General features: G+C 35.5%; 1 long non-coding RNA gene across 1 annotated transcript; it reads left to right on the forward strand.

The window, feature by feature from the left end:
• The first annotated feature begins 6650 nt into the window (after window positions 1-6650).
• LOC136822682 (uncharacterized) lies at window positions 6651-8397 on the forward strand. The gene is made up of 2 exons (XR_010848921.1): window positions 6651-6716; window positions 7748-8397. It is a non-coding gene; the product is annotated as an uncharacterized lncRNA (long non-coding RNA).
• Window positions 8398-19910: the final 11513 nt, after the last annotated feature.

Raw genomic sequence — 19910 nt, forward strand, 5'->3', positions numbered from 1 at the left:
CCTCACTACCACTTTTACAAACATCGCTCCAGAGTCTTGAGAGCCAATTATCTTTTGTAATTTTGGGACCTTTTTAGAGAATCAATTGCTAATTTTTTATCGTTTTTTGTTTTCAGAGACTTTTGAGGGTTTAATAAAAGGAACGCTTATAGCTCGCAAATACCCGACATCCATTTTTTCCCAAATACTAGTCCAGCCAGTTAGACGACTTATTCAGACATAGTAGAAATAAAGCAAAAAGTAATGGAGGGAACAAATTTTAGTCTAAATTAGTATAAATTTTAGTTTATACAAACCCCGTAACCAAATCCCGTAACAATAATCGTATTATCATATAACGCCTATACTAATGTATTACACGCATTATAAACGATTATATAAACAGTCTACCCAAATACCACTATCACTCACACTGTCGAAAACACGCTCAAGAGTCTGGAGGTCCAATGAGCTCACCCTTGCGTGACTTCTTATTCAAGTTACTATGCTTGGAAAAAAAAAACAGAAAGCTTATTACAGACGATTGTATGTAAAAACAATCTCGCTCAAGAGATCGAACTAGATAACACTACAAAGCTAATGTAGTATTGTCTCTTAGAACTCTGATATGAAACTCCCCTTATTTCTCAAATCTCCAGAATAGCAGATTATAATATTTGAAAAAAAGTCCCAAAATCCAATTTGAAGTATAAATATTTTTTGTTACGATTTCTCAACTATTAAATAGAATCTAGTACGCAGTTACATCGTTATAAATCTACATTCTTTGTACACGTTTTTTTTTTTAGAACAAACTATATAAGAACACAAGGCTTCGATGTCCAAGTTAAGAACATTTTAAGGCTTCAAAAATATTGGATGTTCTTATAAAAAAAACGTGTAGTCCAGATGATGTACATCTACAAACTTTTAAAACTCACATGAGCCAGCAGGAATTTTAAGAGCTAGAAGCAAAGGAAGATATGACGTAGCACGCCTACATGCGTTTATTTGTAAGGAGGTGTTTTTTCATTTCTCAACTTTTCGGGGAAAATCATCCTAAAATATTCTTACAGCATTCTTAAGTTAGCGTCAAAGTTCAAACTAGATTTAACATGTAATACATACGTCCAAAGCATAGAATGGCATTTTTGTGAAAGGGGTGAGCTTCACTGGGGGATAGTTGGAAATTTACAGTTAAAATATGCTCTAAATTGGCATTTTTAGGTTTAGTATCTAAATCCCATGATGGTTATATTCTTAGCATATTCTTAAGTATTCTTAAAGTATTCTTATAAAAAAAGCGTGTACTTTATACTTCTGCTGAGAACTCTACCCAGTTTTAAATAGGTTTTATTTTCTACTTTGTTAAATTAACGTCAAACTATGTTTTAATTTGCGCAGTATGAACTTAAGTGGAACAGCGAGGTCTCATGCAGGAACTACTAGCGATTAATCATGGATTTATATTATTTTTCAGTAGTGCGTATTAAATACGATAAGTTAATTATTCAGAATTTAATAACAATTTCTTTTTAAAAATCTATCTGAACAGGGAACGGTCCCTTTTACTAATTTTTTTCCCAACTCAGTTTTGATTTTTCGATATGTTCCAACAATCTGTTAAGAATTCTCGATAAAAATATTTACTAAATGCACGGAGAAGCGTTTTGTAAAATTTCATATCATCTTAGCAGGGTTCTCCGATGTTCTCAAAATAGTTTCTTTGAGTTACGTTATGTATATAGTTCTACACGTTTTTGTTTATAAAAAACATCACAAATGTTCAGATGTTATTAAATTTTTCAGATTATTTCACCTTTTTCTGAGTATTTTCGAGTGTTTTAGAGTCTGCAAACCCTTAAAATATTCTTAGATTGTTCTTAGTATTTTGCCATGGAAGCCTTATACTCTTATATAGTTTGTTCTTATAAAAAACGTGTACCTCTCAAAGATATGCAGATCCTATCATACATGTTTTTTATAAGAACATCAAACGATAACTTTCTATGATAAATATTTTGCATCAGTAATTAATGTCAGCAGTGAAACAAGTTTTTCGGTAAAGAATACTTACTTATTCATAAACCGTTGTTGGAAAGATAAATTTGAGCATTATTTCCATTTTCAAGAAATACGTTCCAAAGATTTTTGAAATAGAAGACGAAAAATTGGGATGAGCTGGAGTTTTTATAAGATACTTCACTAGTTGGTCATTTGAAGTAATAGAGATGACGCGTTCTTTAGAAAAGTAATGAAATTAACTTAACGACCTTCCAAATCACATAAGAGCTTGTAAAAACTCCAGCTTGTCCCGAAAAATTGAAGTTCATTTAAACAGTGTAGAAATCCGTGAAACCTTTGTTGGAGAGATGCTCCGTAAAAATTGGGCAGTATTTTTTCTTTTTTTTCATAGAGTAGCTCATAGAGGGGGGTTGCTTAGGCAGAATGGGTGCTGGGTATGTGCGCCATTATCAAACGGTCAAAGGGTCTCTCTAAGGGTCGTTTTACGAACTTTTGCTTCGACATACCCGTCATCTCGCAACCCCCCCCCCCCCCCCAGGTAAAGTAGACCCCCTACGATGTTCATTAGAACAAAAAAATTCTTAGAATTAGAGAGAGCTTCGGATTACGGAGAAGGTTTTACAGCCGAGGGGTCCAAAATTTCAGTTTCGAACTGAAAAAAGATCCAATTTTGCATCAAGGTACATAATAACTAAAACATAAACTAAACTTTGCTACCATCAACATCAGGTACACCTATGAAATACAGTAAACCTTCCCCTTCTAACATCAAAACCTAACATCAAACGAAAGTTTAATTCTCTTCAAAAGCTATTCCTTATTCCCCTTCTTTTGGTTAAAAAACGGTACACTTTGTTACTAAAGATGCTATTGCGAAAAGTTCCCTTCATTTTTATTAAAATAAGTGCTAAATATTCCTCCCCCTAATATTTCAATGTGGACATTTGAAAAATTACTTTTTCCGCCGTACTTTTGAAAATTTTTCGAAGGCAGATTTTTTACTTATTTTACTTAATGTTTTTCAAAAACGTTAAAGAACCTCCAAACAGCCTTGGAGACTTATATTTGATTAAAATTCCAAAAAATCTATTACTCATTAATACTTATTGGACTTTTCCAAAAAAAATATCCCTAAATAAATCCTATCTGGAGTCGATCTCATTTAAAACAATTTTAGGTCTGTAAAATAATTGTCTTTTTTGAAATCGTATTCTCCAAGTAAAGAATAAAATGATTGAAACCCTCGTAGCCCTAATAGTGTCGCTTTTCCAAAAAAAAAATATCCGTAATAAATAAAATTCTTGCTGGACTCGATCTCATTTAAAACAATGTTACGTCTGTAAAATAATTGTCTTTTTTGAAATCGTATTCTCCAAGTAAAGAATAAAATGATTGAAACCCTCGTAGCCCTAATAGTGTCGCTTTTCCAAAAAAAGAAATATCCGTAATAAATAAAATTCTTGCTGGACTCGATCTCATTTAAAATAATTTCAGGTCTGTAAAATAATTACGTTTTTTGAAATCGTTGGCTGAAAACTCAATAAGTTTAGAAATTTGGATGTTCTTATAAAAAAACGTGTATCTCTAGACAATGAGAGTGTTGGTTGAAGCCACAAGTAGGGGTCAAGGCATTTAAACAGTACGGCGCGATCCCCTATATTCAAGGAGGTCCCTAAATAGGGACAGATCTCTATATCTTTGCTCACTAGATCGAGATCAAAAACGTATTAAACTCTTGACAAGTCTATGACTGAGATTGTGTCAAACAAGAAACAAGTGCTGACATTCCTACCGGAAGTAAGAATGTGTATTTTAAGGACTCGTCACTCCAGGTTTTCATTTTTTCTCTTAATGGTGGCATATTTCTTGAAAAAAAGGAATAGAAAAATTCCCTGGCAAAAAAACAAAACTTTACTTGAAAAACTAATGGGTAAGCTATTAGGGAACTCTCAATTCCTTTAGACCCTTTACATTCCGCATGAAATTTAATCTTACAGTTCCCATAAAATACAGTCTTACCTATTTAACCTTGTCCTTCTCACCTAAATATCCTCTTCAAAAGCTTTCCTTCCTTATCTTCCTTATTCCCCTTTCCTTTGGTTAAAAAACGGTACACTTTGCTACTAAAGATGCTATCATAAAATGTTCCTTTCATGTTCATTAACAAAGTGCTAAATAGTCCTCTCCTAATATTTTAATGTCGACCTTTGAAAAATTACTTTTTCTGCCATTGAAAATTTTTGGAAGGCAGATTTTTATCTATTTTACTTAATATTTTTCAAACGAAGTTGAAGAAGCTCCCAAATACTTTTCACCAATAGAATCTATAGCCAGCCTTGGATACTTTTGTTTGAATACAATTTCGATCCAACACTTGCTGTGTTTTTGCCCTAAAACGCCTTGCAAGGTATGCTTGCGATGGGACCCTGTCTCAAAAACTGGCTTTCAAAAAGGGGGGAATTTCCAAAAGGTTTTAGTACGCTATCGAATATTCATCACCTGCTGGTAGTTGGTAAACGCATTAAGGCCGGGGAAAATTTTCGTCACTTGTCCAATTTTTCGTCACTTTTCCCCGACGAAGTTTTCCCCGATAAGGTATTTCAAAAATATAACGAAACAGAGACGAACCTTGAAGAAATTCTGCTAACACTTGTTAAGTACCGTTTCCGAAGCGGAATTTTACAAGGATTGACATAATATGTGCTATTTCAGGCTTTAAAGAAGGTTTCTTCTTTTAATGGCGTTTTTTGGAAAAAAATGTCCTTCGTCCGCCAAATTAAATCCCCGCCAAAATTTATTTTTAATGTATTTTTTTGCCCCATTGCAAGGATAGCACTTTGAAAGGCGTTTTGGGGCAAAAACACAACATCTCACCAACAGCCCCCCCCCAAGGCCTCATCGTGAGGCTCTGAGTATGTTCATCCTAATAGAATTCTGCTTTTTTTTACGGTACCCAACAAGCTTGTGCGGAATTTCTTTCAAGATCAAACACTATTTCTGCCAGACTATTTTTTTACAAAAAAACATGATTTCTCGTAAACGTTCAAAACTAGGTGAAGGGGCTTTTCCTGTACCACCTCTTAACTTTTGATCTAATGGATCTTTTTAAATGAAATCTGGCACACAAGATCTTTGTCACACAAGGTAACTTTTGACAAACATTTTTTTTGAGGACGTCACTCATCATGCCCAAAGTGAGCAAAAACCGAAAATTTCTTTTGTTCTTATAAATATAGCTATTGTATTCTAACAAAGGCTTTAGAAAAAAGTTGCCTGAGTTTAAAATGCTTATTTTATCCTAAATATTCAATAAATTACGGTTATTTGACATAAAAAATAAATTTTATTGGAAAAGAAAAAGTGTCAATTTTTGTGACACCTTACTGTCAGAAATGTCATCATGCTCAAGATGTGAAAATATTTAGGTGTCAATTTTAAGTTTAGGAATTTACAGAAAATTTCATCCCAAAAAGTCATTTCAGGAGCTATTACCAATAATTTGACCTCTGAACAGAAACAGCCCCTAAGCCGAATAGGGTTAACTCTAACCTCAGTTTTCCAAAAAAATGGTACAAAGATTGTGAAAAATAAACTCTCCAGGGAATTGAACTAATTGTGAAAAAATATCAATGGGGTTAGTTTGCATTACTCAGGGGCAAATCATTGAAAAGCTAGCATATCATCCATCCCCAATGAACAGATTTTTTTTGGAGATACCTTTTTTCCAAGAATATTTCCTCCCTCTGTAATGCTAGAACTATAATTTTGTTTTTCACATTTAATTTTAATTGTCAACATCTGTTTTACCTTCTTGTTAAAAACGAAGGACCACCTATTTACTTTCCAAGTAGGAAAAAACCCTCAAATCTCAACTTTCTTGAGCTGAAGCGAGACCCTTTTAATTTGTTGTTCTACGGGCGCGACCGACCCAGGATTTACTGCAAATGAATCAATAATGATATTGATTTTCCTATGCTACAAATTTCTAATACTAGTCATTTAAAATATTTACACTTAATAAAAGTTTAAAAAAATCTAGAATCATGAATTCTATACACGAAAGATTTTATTACAAACTCCATCAAAGATGAATGATAAATTTTCGACCAAGTTTATATGAAATTATTACTTAAATCCTGATTACCTTCCTTGATTAATGAAAATATTTTTTTTTTACAGACCAACCGACTCATATTTTGCTAACGATCTGCCCGTAACAAATTGAATTGGTCTTGCCTGAAATAGGCTACGCCCATTCGAATATATTACACCAATTAGATGAAATTTCCTTTCGAAAAACTAACTGAATGTCCACGTCATAAAACTTTTGGTTTGGTTCATATTAATCATTGAATATTTCCCTACTATAGGGGAATATTTATTAAAACGGCCTTTTTCCGTTTCTTCTTCGTCCATTTTCGATGTTAATGTTTTCTTTATTCGTGCTGCACATTATGACTAGGCTCTTCAGTCACGTGACTAAAAATCGTCGCGAAGATTTAGTGGGGAAAAAAATAGTATCCTTTGCAGGGGTTTTTACCAGCTTATCATAAAACATGATTGTGTGCATACATGTTGTGTGTAAAGCTCAGAGGACTGCCTCTTGTGTGTGCTGTATTTGTTGTTTCTCCCATAAGGAGAAGAAGAAGGGTGGAGAAAGAAGCTGAAACAAATGGAAATCCAATCCATTCCTATCTTGACTTGAGAAGAAGGTGAGCATAAATTTCTTTCTGATTTCCATCATGTATATATTGTCTAGATATTAATGGTCAAAACTTGGAAAAGCTTGCACTCTTCTCAGTGCCCCATTTTTAGCCTTGATGCCAGATGCTAAAAAGAAAACTAGATCATAATAGATGCTTTTACTCCCTGTTTACCTTTTTGTATGCTCCCCTCCCTTGTATCTTTTGTGCGCTCTCTGGGATCCTTTGGTACGTTTTCCTTTTTGTACACTACCCATGGTCCTTTTTGAATGCTTTCAGGGTACCTTTTGTACGCTCTCCATTGGTCCTTTTTGTGTGTTCCTGGGTACCTTTTTGAACGCTCCCTGTGTATCTTATTTATTGTACGTTCCGCCAGTGTATCTTATTGTGCAGTTCCCCGTATACATTATTGTACATACCCCATGTACCTTATTGTACGTTCCCCAGTACCTTACTTATTGTATGTTCCCCGTGTATATACCTTATTGTACGTTCCCTGTAGGTTCCCTGTGTTCCTTATTGTACTTTCCCCTTGTACCTTATTGTACGTTCCCCGTGAACCTTATTTTATGTTCCCGTCTAACTTATTGTATGTTCCCAGTGTACCTTATTGTACATTCCCAGTGTACCTTATTGTACGTTCCCAGTGTACCTTATTGTACGTTCCTCGTGTACCTTATAGTATGTTCCCCTTGTACGTTATTGTACGTTCCCCTTGTACCTTATTGTACGTTCCCTGTGAACCTTATTGTATGTTCCCCGTGAACCTTATTGTATGTTTCCCGTCAACCTTATTGTATGTTCCCAGTGTACCTTATTGTACGTACCCTGTGGTCCTTTTTGTACGTTCCCGTAAACTTCTTTAATGGATCAGTATATGTGCATGGCAAACATAGCTCAAACCATCAAGCAGAGTCTCACTTTTTTAAAGTCTTTTTTTTTGGGAGATTTAGTGAATGACCACACATTTGGCATTGATTACTGTAAAGAGATTATTTCCCATTATGAAATTTTGAATTTTTCTTTCCTTTCACATTCAGGTGCCAGGATTACAAATTCAACAAAGTTTGACGACCTCTAAAGCTGACAATACAATGTAACTTGCTGGCAATGATGTAATGATAATGTTGCACATAATGAGAATATGAACAAAGATTAACATTCTTGCAATAATTGAACCAAGGAACTCTATTGTTCCAAGATGTGATTTAATGATCAATGATACAAATGTCATGGAGTTTAGTTTATCAAGACACAAATTTCACAAAAAAGTTTGCTGGAAAGTGTTGTAAATATTTAGCAATACTGTAACTAAATGTGACAATTTCAAGGTTGACGATTTGGTATATTATCACATGAATACTAATGTAACAGATGTTGTGCACTGGAAATCTAAATCTGTAAAGAAGGAGATCCATTTTTAAGTAACTTTTTATTTGTGAATGGTATAATATGGTGCTTTCATATATTGATGACAAGGAAGTTTTTCATATGAAACTAATGTGTACAACATATTTCGATATCTCCCAAATTCATATTGCCATATTTCCATATTAGTCCCTTAGTAGACAGTCTCAAGATATTTTGGCACTTTCTTACTCAGATGAGTCTTAGAATAATATCAACTTGTAAATCTAAGATTTTATTTCCTTAATGAAGGTAAAAACCAATATTAGTTGAATAAAATACATTTATTTTTGTGTTAAAATGCGGTTATCATTTGCATGCAATTTTTTAACAAGTTTTTAGACTTATATCATCTGTGAACATGTCTATGAAATAACGACAATTTTTAGCAGGAATATGGTTGTATTTTGTTTTGCATCGGATATTGCTTAATATAAAGGCTTTAATAAATCTAAGTTACTAAGTTGGGGCTTTAGGATAATCTGTGGGGTTCGACTGCGACTACAATCTATGCTCTGAGCTATTGGAGGAAATATTTAACCACATCTTTGTGGCTCTTGTTCTCCATTCATCATATAATAGTTTTAAAATGACATTTTTACTTCTGGGTACAACTTCCTCCTCTTTTAGGGGTAAAAATCGTTTAATAAGTTATAACGTGAATTGCTTTCCTGGTGATCCAAAAGACTTAGTTAGAAAATACATTTCTCCTATTAACTAGTTATATCATAGCCCGGGGTCCACTTAGAGCTTTTTTATGGTCTTTTTGGCGCTGATAAGTGGCCCGGTAGTATATGGTAATATGCTTTTTGCTTAGGCGGACTGTAAAACAGTCCGCCAGATTTTTGTTGTTTTTGGAAGGTAAAAACAGTACGAAGCAATGTTTTTATTTGAGAATAGGGCATTGCAAATCTGTTATTGATGTTTGTTTCTCATTTTTGATTACATCTTTCAACTCTAAGTAGTTTTTTTGTTATTTGGATTTATAACATTCTCTTTCAAAATGGCGACCTTGCCAAACGCTCCTAGTCTACTTCACTGGACTCAGCGTCATAAAAAATTATCAAAAAGCAAAGTTCAGCCAGAAGTAGACTCTAGTCTAGTTATATCACAAACTTTAAAGATTTATTTGATTGACAAGTCGCCGTTGACAAATCAAAATGGCTAACCAATCACGTAATTAGTGTCTGGGAAAGCTAAGAGTTTTTCTGTCCAGCTAACCTTAAATTTGAGATTTACCCATTTAGCATAGTGAGGAGGGTCCCATCTACATGAAACAGGGTCAATCTCAAAATTTATGTTCAGACAACAAGAAAATTTTTTTAGTTTTCTCAGGCAATAATTTTGAGATTGGAACATTTGATTTGTCAACGGTGAATTACACTCCAAATACTATACTACACGCTTTTTTTTATAAGAATGGTATAAATCCATTTCATCATGAATATTCTTAACTTTTTTGGGAAAATCATCTTAAAATATTCTTACAGCACTCTTAAGTTAAGATCCTAATTCAGACTAGATTTAACATTAAAAGAATACGTCTCAAGCATAAAATGATATTTTTGTGAAAGGAATGAGCCTTACTTGGGGATAGTTGGCAATTTATAATTTGAAATGCTCTAAAAATTAGCTTGAGTAGCCAAACTGCATGATGGTGATATTCTTAGCATTATTCTTAATTTTTTGGTCATTTTCATAACCCTACATCTATTTATACGAGTCCTGATAAGGACGAAATGCATATGCTGCTCTGCCACCCAAATCTCCTGAAAGAACATGGCTCGCACCCCCCCCCCCGCCTGAGCGGGGGGAGCTACACCTAAAATTTGCCATATAAGAGGTGGGAGCTGCTTGTTTTTTCCGACAGGCGGGGGGAGCTCTATCTTGGGGGGGGGGCTGTATTAGTTTATGTAACTCTAGGGGCTAAATAACACTTTCTAAATATTTTTCTTTACTGTTGGTTTTTAATTTCTCTATACCTTTATGTTTTCATGCAAAGTGTGATCTGATCCTTAAAATGCAAAAATGAAGACATTCTATTGCATTCTCTAAAAGTGCACACACATGTTAATAGAGCTTTTTGAATGCCATAAAACTTTTCCCCTATACTGGGACCTAAAATTTTATCAGGCTGGGGGGGACCTTGTTCTCAGGGGGGACCTTGTTCTCAGGGGGGACCTAAACTTGGCGGGGGGACCTAGAACCCCAGTCGGAGCCATGAAGAAGATAGTGGGACAGGAATTCTATGAAATTGAAGTAAAATAAAATTATCATTTCTTGACAGACTTGAACAGTATTCTCAACACTTGCTTTCCTTGAGGTCAGATCTCTGATCTTCACCATATATTATATATATATTTGATCGGAGAAGTTAGAGTAGAGGTTCTAGATCTTTTCGTTTCCACTTCTATTTTCTTTTTTATTCAGGATTAAACGTCACTCCAAGTTGTCCATTTTTATCACAAAGAACCAATAAGAAGTTGAGATGGTTCTGCCAGTGACTTTGGTATTTAATGTAGTCGAGCATGAAATGGTCTAAGATTGTCGTTGCTACACCTGGACATCCAGTAATTTAAGGATTAGTTGGAATAGCCAAAGGTTCGTTCAAACAACTTCCCATCGATCTGATACAATCGTTTCCTGTCACATGGGCTTTGGTAAGATGTTTTTTCATGCTTTGTTATCAATATTAAAGGGGCAAGCCCTTAGGAGACATAACATCTTTTATGCAACGCACCCAAACCAGGTCCATTTCAAAGAATGAAGTATTTAAAGAGTTTTTTGCGAGGGGATTTTCTGCTAAAACCTAGGGACATTTTTTAGGACCCACAAACCGACTTCATTCCTTGAAACTGGTCCATTTTGGTTTGTTTTGGTTGCGTAGCATAATAGATGTCACGGATGCTAAGGGTTTGCTCTCTACAATATTACTGAGGTTGGAAACAGGCCAGAGGTACCGTGAAAAGCAAGTGCCGACCAATCCAGATTCTATTCAGGGTGCAATCAACGCAGAGAAAAGTAACCATGACGACAATCCAAGATCTTTTTAAAAAGATACCATAATCAATAGTTTATACATTTGGGAATCATGTACAAGATTTCTTTTAAAAGAAACTCATTTCAATTACGCACTTGGAGGTTTCTGGGGAATTCGTAAATAGTAAGCTGCATACTGATACAGTCTGCTAGACATTAACATGGTAACAATATTTGCTCTTCATTTTTTATTCTTCCTACAGTGATTAGATTGACACATGCGCGATAAAATTTCTATTATTGGTCTTCAGAGGTTAATATATTCTTTGAAAACTCAACCTCTGATACTCAGGGTAGACTGACCTTTATATATTCCTGGACCAAGCTATATCCACCATCTTTGATCGTAATTTTTTGAATTGGTACCCGTAAAGAAGTCATTGTAATGTTAAAAATTAAGGTTTAACGGCCCTACATCATCAAAAGTTTTCGAGGGAAAGTAGATCTAGCGCTCTCGATGCATTTACACCGCTACTACGGAGTAGTGCCGCCATTAGGGTATCACTTTTCAGAAAACTCCGATCAAAGATTTTGCTTTTCCGGGATTGAGAAACTTGGCCCAGGTTCTCATTTTTTTTCTCAAAACTTTCTTCTCAAAACTTGGTTCAAAAGTACGATTCAAGGTTCCATTAGGACCCTATTTCTTGTATCTCAAGACGATGAAAGTGTTTGTTGAAGACACAAGTAGGGGTCAAAGTATTGAAATACTAAAAGAAACAAATCAAAAACGTATTAAACTCTTGACAAGTCTTATGACTGAGATTGTGTCAAACAAGAAAAAAGTCCTGATATTCTTACCAGAAGTAAAAATGTCTATTTTAAGGACTCGTCACTCCAGGTTTTCTTTTTCTCTTAATGGTGGTGACATATATCATGAATTAAAGAAGAAAAATACCCTGCCGAAACATATCAAAATTTAGTGTGAAAAAACTATTAACAATTTACAGTTTTTAAGTCGTTTTAGTGTATTTTAAAATGCCTTTTGATTGGAAAATTCATTTTTAACCCCGGGGGGGGGGTACTACCCTTGTCGACCGACGGGGGTGCTCCGCTGAGGTTCGAAAAATGGACCCTACGTGGGACTCAAAATCTGCGAAAAAAGTGACCCTGAATGGGACTGAAATTCCAAAATTTTCTCAAATTTTCTACTTTTTCCCCAAATTTTCCAAAAAAAGGCACCCTACGAGGGACTGATTTTTCTGTTTTGGTGTTTTGCGACCCTACCTGGGACTCGTGGAGGTTAAAAAAGGTACCCTGACCAGCGGAGCATCCCCGTAACTCATCTTGCCCTAGTGGGGTTTTAATGGTTAAAACCCCCCGGGTTTTAACCATTAAATAAATTGGGCCCCTAGGAGGGCGAATAAAAGAATTCCTTGTGGCTCTAATTTTTGTTGCCGTTTCATTGATCCATCTTTTGAAACCAGACACTAAAACCCACAATGTTTAAATATATAAACTTATCAAACCCAATTAAATTCAAAGCAAAACGCAAAAATGAAGTAGAAATTCCTGCCGATTATCTTTCCCGTGCTTACTTGAAGTAAAATTACTGATCTTAAACACTAAAACTGATCTTTACATCATATGGAACAAAATGAGAGAGAAAAGTCTTCATTTCCGGCCAGATCCTGATTACTACGCATTTCTCTATCAGAGGATCTGCGGAAGTTTGCAGATTGTTGTTTGAAGTTTGCAGGTTGTTGTTTGAATGTCAAATAAGTTTGATCCATTCTTTCTAATTAAAATCAACATGTATCGTGTCTATATAACACGAGATGCAAGGGTGACCTGAGTAATGTGATATTTATTTCTATTCATCCAAAAGAATAACATTATGTCGAGTCATTTAGACGAAATTTCCTCTTACTCCCTCAGACAACAAGTGGTTTTAAACTCTCTTCCTATTCACGATTTTTTCTTAAGAAACACTAAAGGCTCCGCTGCTTAGTTTTGCACTTTAAGCCTTATAATTGTTCTTATCGTAATCTTATTCTTAGTCCAAAACTTTATATTTATTTTGATAATTTGATTGAAATTCAGCTACTGTCATCCAGGCAGTGTTCCCAAATTATTCTTATTCTTATATTTTTTCTTCCTTATTGTTCTTATCATTTTTTGGCATTTTTGTTTTTATACTGAAAAGCTAAAAGAGTGTGCATGAAAAATTTTGGTATGAGATACAATATCAATGCTTGAAAAAAAAGTGAAATGATAATTTCCTGACCCCATATTCTGCAGATCTTAACACTGTTAAAGGTTTTCTTTTTAAACAAGATTGATATCGTTTGCTTACTCATCAATTTTAAATTACAAGCCTTTTCTCATTGAATTGACACGGATGTGGAGCAAGATGGGTCAGAAAGAGGAAAATAAAAACATTTTTTGTTTATATTAACAATATAACAATAGGCAGGCACTGTCCTGATATGAAGCGGGAACACATGAAAAAATAAAACCTTTAATATTCCATATATGTTTACCATCCTCTCTTAGAACTCCACGTGTTCTTGACTGAATCCCCCGATCAATTTGAGAATTCCATAAAACCATTGCAAGAATATAGTTGCTTTGGATTTTTTTTATCTTTACCACAAGTAATTTCTCTTCAAGGATAACTGTATAGGTGTTGCTGATTCTAAAGGGACAGCATTTCTTATATTCCAATCCACGTGAAATATTCTTTTCACAATTTTTGGACGGCCTTTTTGTAAGGCTATAAAAAAAATTAAACCCTTTCCCGGCAAGCTCGCAATGTATGGGCAAGCGAAATTGTCGGCCTTTTCAATACACGTCAGGTCTGAATCTGACGGTATTCCCACAAACATTAGACTTAGAGACCTCCTCCACTACATCGGAATAAAACAAACAGAGATGAGAAAGATTGAAGAGACTGTCGAGAAGGCAAGCTTTTTGGCTCAAGTGGAATGACGACACCTGGTTGAATGGAACTTGATTAGAAATAAACTGATCAGCAGATCCAGGAGGAATGGACCTCACATCAGTGAGGGGGGCTGGTGCGCAGAAATAAGCGTAGAGAGTTAGGCCCCGAAACTAGGGAACTACCAGGGAATGGCATCGACTAGAAATTGATATAGCAGCTGGTTGCACGATCTCGGTAATTTGGTTCATTGCTGATATGGAAATCTTCTGAGATCAGCCAATTTTACTGAGGAAGTTGCGGAGGTAAGAACACCAAAAAAGGCATTTATGGACGACATCACACTCCTAACAAGAAATCAAGAAGTTATGCAGCCAGTGCTGGCACGTCTTGACATCACCTTGATAACATGGTCAAGGATGAAGTTCAAAGCCAAAAAATCTAGAAGCTTGACATTTGTTAAAGGTCGCCAGATACAAATAAAGTTTGAAGTGGCTGGTGAGCAAATGCCGACAGTCAAGGAGCAGCCGGTCAAAAGCCTTGGGAGGTGGTATGAAGGAACGCTCAGCATAAGAGTAGAGGAGTTAAAATTCAGGAGCAGTTGGAAGAGGGCTTGAAAGCCATCGAAGGTTCAAAGCTACCCGGGAATTATAAGATCTGGTGCTTACAATTTGGTTTGTATCCAAGAGTGGCTTGGCCCCTCCTAATATACGAAGTGGTGCTGAGCAGAGTGGAGATGATAGAGCAAAAATGTAGCGTGTTTATTCGAAAGTGGCTTGACCTACCAAAAGTAATCAACAGTTCGGCTCTGTATCGGAAAGAGAGGTCACTACGAATGCCTTTGACTGCAATCATAAAAATTTATAAAACTGGAAAAGTTAGAACAGTTCTTATGCTCAGAGAATCCAACGATCCAGAGATTAGAACCGATATGATTCTTTTTGGCTGGCAGTTTCTACAATTTACATGTGTACTTCATAATATACACGTTGTACCTCTTATCGTGTCAAATCTCTTTGAAATACAAACGTCGATTTGATAATCGTTTTCATTCTGAGGGTTTAAGATGTTATAGTATTTCCGTATATTTGAACCTCCGCCGATTTTTCACAAGGGCGGATATTGTTCAACTCCCGGGGGAGGGTATTAGCTTTACGAGATAACGGGTAGCCAAAGTTTGAAAATCAACCCTTAGAGAGACTAAATTTTGAAATGTTGTCCATTTTTTGATGTTTTTGCCACCTTCCTTAGAGAGACTATTTCCTAAAAACTTTAGCCAAAATCTTCAAATTGTTGTCCAAATTTCAAGAACTTATGACCCTTTGAGGGAGTCGATTTTTAATTTTCGTAATTTTGGAACCCTTACAGAGACTCGATTTGCTTTTTAATGGTTTTTGTACTCCTTCGAGGGACTTTCAAGGATGTAAAAAGGGGGCGCTTATGGTTTGCACATACCCGGCTCCCATTTTGCCTAAGTACCCCTTTTCCCCCGGTTTTCAACTAGAAGAAACACTTTCGGTCCATAAAGCAATTTACACTTTTTTCCTTAATGAAAATTTTTTGGGAGAAATAGTTCATTCAAAAGACAAGAAATTAAGTCCATGTCAATCAAATATTTGTCTTTTTGTGTTGAAATAGTAATTTAGAAGCTTGTTGGCAATATAGTTTGAGACTAGTTGTTAATTTTCTCTCGTCTCGTAGTCTCTCGTGAAGCAAATATGAAGCGAGTCCAGGTCCAAAGAAAGGTAAATTATTTAGTGACTCATCTGAACAAATAGTAAGGTTTATATTAAAGTGGGGACATTCGAAGCACGTTTCTCTTTTGCCTAAGTGGAACACGTTCAGAAACTCGGTTCCGTTCGCCTCCGAACCGAAGATCTTCTATTGGTGTTTTTTGTGATTCAACAAATAATTCGAAGCTGCAATTTAACTTTAAGATGCCGGAGATGAGAAGGGACTGATAGATTTAAGGTTGTTGTGACAGTCGAGTTCAAAATCTTTGTAGCTACCATCTTGAAGTTTAAAAGAAATATTTTTTTTCCGGGAAAACTATAACACTGTCATTTTTCACCGGCTGAATCTTTCTCTGGGACTATGATGGAAAAATGTTTGATGTTGAAAGCCCGATACAATGACTTTGACTAAATTTGATGAAGACGATTACATTTTTACGTATAGTGAAACAAGAAAGTAAGTGTGGGAGGTCCGAGTCTTAGTAAGATTTGATAAATGTTTAGTCTCATAGTGAATTCCGTCCTCCTCTGCTTCCCTTTTATTTGTTATGGTTAGTAAGACAAAATATATCTTTCATAAATCACTGTGACGAATTATAAGCAGCTTATAACAAACAAGAAATCGTAGCTGAATTTTTCTCTTTTTACAGCGTTTTGGTTCTAGTTAGTCTGTATCTTGAGCTTTGAGAAATGGTTTGCCTCAGATTTTCCCGAGAAGAAAACCGCATACTTCCGGAGGTCTCATACAGGTTTTTTTTATAAGAACTTCCAAACTTTTTTGAAGCCTTCGGATGTTCTTAACTTTTTGAGTTTGAAGCCTAAAAATGTTCTTAACATGTTCTTATTTTTAGAATTTTGTGAGTATTTTGTGAGTATTTTTGTCCATTTTTCTTAAAATATTTCCCATAAATCCCATAAATTTTCCTAATTTAAATTGGGTGTTTTAGAGTCCACAAGCCTTAAAATGTTCTCAACTTGTTCTCAATTTTTTGAATTCCAGGTGGTTTAAGGGTCGAATTCTTGCTAATCTTATCGAATTCAACAACAATCAAAAACTTACTTTTCAGAAACAAAATTGGGCTAAATGTTTCTTAGGCGATGTTATCGTCCGTTACAGTGATAGTAAATGCGGGAAAATATAATACGCTAGGAGTTTACAGCCGTGGTGGAAAAAAGTCTGTGGTAGAGTTTTGAATATGCGGCGAACTATACCGGCTGTAAACTCTTTTCGGCAAGAAACCCGTTTTGCGAATTTTCTTCGGCTCTTGGCTTTCTTCTTAGATTGTGATTTGTCTTAGACTATAGCAAAGTCTAAATGTTTCTTTGGCTTGTTAACTGGAATTAATGAAAAAAATATAATCCGAATGTTTAATCCAGACGTGTAACATTTGAATTTTTAGCTCCCCCTCAGACCTGAAAAAATATTATCCTTGTTTTAAGTCCTGGTCGTCCGGTTTCATAAAAACATTTGCCACCATTTTTGTCTTAGCCTGTACCAAACTCTTCTTCGCTGACTGAGTTCAAACGCCCGTGGGCAGGGTGTTACAGGCTACTGTTGTCTAACTAAACTGTCATTTTTTAACGCCAGCTTACGCGATCTCATCAAGCAATGACGTCATGATTTTTCTCCTCTAAAATATTTTGTTGTAAAATGTTAGACGAAGCAGACGTCATTCAAGCGATGGTAAGTTGTTATAAAGAGCGCTTTGATTGAACTGGGGATCGGTCGTTATGGTAAGGCTTTCTCGCTCTAGCCTCGTTTGCAGCCCCCCCCCCCTCAGTGGACCTTCAATTTATGAAATCATGCAAATTTCTTTCCCAAATTCACTCATTCACGCAATGTTTTTTTTAAATTAACGCAATTTTTGTTCACGCAAACTTTTTTAATTCAAGCATTCACGCATTTTTTTTCTTCACGCAAACCGCTGGGGGCCTTTGCATGCATTAGTGGATGTATGTATCATGTGTTTTAGGTGAAAATGGTTTTGTTTTCATTATCTTAGATCCTGGCCGACTGAATAGTTGCTCCAAATCGTTTCGTCTCCCATCCTCACAAAAGGGAAGACATGAACTTTGATGTGGGTTGTTTAAAGTGTTGTAAAAAATTAAATTGATGGGTCTTTTTTTTAGGTTGAATACGCTCATTCTCTTTTGGGAAGTCAGAGCCTAAAAAGTGTTCTCACCCTGTTCTAATTTCTACGTCAAAACGGAAGTTTTTTTAACTTAGATACCCTATTTTTACTAATTTGACCCTTAGTTTGTTTAAAATTCAGCCATCCTAAACTCAATATTGTTCTTAAATTGTTCTCCTTTCTTACACATTTTAGAGCCTCATTATTCTTATAAAATTGTTCTTATAAAAAAAGAGTGTAGTAGTGATAAGGATCTTCACACCAATCAAAAACTGAATTGATTGGCCGAATTTTAATGTTCTCTCCTCGGCTCTTTTTCAACGCTATTTTTCAAGGCTGCATTCAACCTCATTTTCACACAATCAAGCTGCTATTGACGTAAATAACGCCAAAAGTGTTATCAAATTCTAAGATTAGTGGGTGGCTTTTTTGATAAAACACTCAACGTATTAAATTATTTGGGGGAGTTGGAGAGAAAATTCTTTGGAGTAAGACCATAAAGACGGATGGAGTTTTTAGATAACTGTCCGAAACTTTGGAAACGGTTCACTCTGAAACGAATGAACTCGTATTAGTCAGGGAGCTGCGGGAAGTGAACTAATACAGTCATAGAGGCATGTGTAAACATATATCATCTTGAAGTATGTAGCCTCTACGACTGTCAAATTTTCCTCCCCCAGCTCCAGGGCCTCCAGGACTGTATACTTGATTTGTTAGTGACGTAAATGACGTCATTTCATATATTAGCCAATCAAATACACGAATTCATTTTGGAATAATCTGTACCTTCTACGTCTAGAAAGGATGACATCGTTCTCCGTTTGTTACTGAAACATTAAAAAAAAGAAAAAAAAAGTGGTTTATAACCACTTGTCTTTCGACTATGCTGGTTGGCCTTAGCTTATTGAATGTCCCGTGTGCTTTTTGGACCTACCTCTGGGTACCCCGGTGGAGGTCCTTTAAATTAACCCATGTCCGTTCGTTCGTCCGTTCGTTCATCTGTTGCCAGCTTTTCTCGGGATGGGCTCATTAGTTTTTTCTGATTTTTTGCACAATGATGCAAAATGGCAATGCCCGAAATGTGACGGAGCCCGATTTTCGGGAAAAATTTTTTCCCTTTCCGGCTGCCGGAAATCGCCGTTTTTCTGGATTTTCATTGGACTTTTTCCTTATAATTGGTTGTTTTTTTCATTTTAAAACATTATTAATAGCAATGCCCACCATCAAGGATGTTTCAATTTTCAATAAAATTGATTTTTGAAGCCGGAACTATTCAAAAATCGCCGAAACAAACTATTTTCGCCGGAAAGACAGTATTTCTTGAATTTCTCGAGCTGTACTTTATATTTTTTTATGAAATTTTTCACACGGATGCAAAATGACAATACCTAAAATGTGACGGAGCCCGATTTTCGAAAAACATTTTTTTTCCGGCCGTTTTTTTGACATTTTCACGAATTTTCATCCCTATTTTTCTCTGATTTTTTGCAGAATGATGCGTATTCGCAATGCTCAAAACATGACCGAGTTCGATTTTTGAGAAAATGTTATCATTCCGTTTTTGCAGATTATCATTGGATTTTTTCGTTTCATGTCTTTGTTTTTTTCAAACAAAAACATCATTTATAAGAATGTCCACGATTAAGCATGATTCAATTTTCAATGAAACTGATTTTGGTACAGGAAATTTCTAAAAATCGCCAGAACAGCCGAGAATCGCCGGATTCCATGAATTACTCGAGTTGTTCTCGTATTATTCTGCATTTTCATACTATTGTTCTCATTTTTCAATTGTCTTATTACATCAATCTTCAGGTAGGTCCATTCAGCATGTAGCTTGTTAAGATTGAAATGTTTGAAAACAAAATATTACCTTTTTGACTTCTGAACTTTTTAGATTTTTGGTACAACTAAAACTTAATGATTTTAAGAAATTACTTGCAAGTGCGTTGTTTGCAGCTCATGTATTGGTTGATCTTACTTCATTAAGTAACAACCGACCACTCAACTGTTT

The sequence above is a fragment of the Clytia hemisphaerica genome, unplaced genomic scaffold (assembly GCF_902728285.1).
Source record: "Clytia hemisphaerica strain Z4C2 unplaced genomic scaffold, Clytia hemisphaerica genome assembly, whole genome shotgun sequence".
In the NCBI taxonomy this organism is placed as follows: Eukaryota; Metazoa; Cnidaria; class Hydrozoa; order Leptothecata; family Clytiidae; genus Clytia; species Clytia hemisphaerica.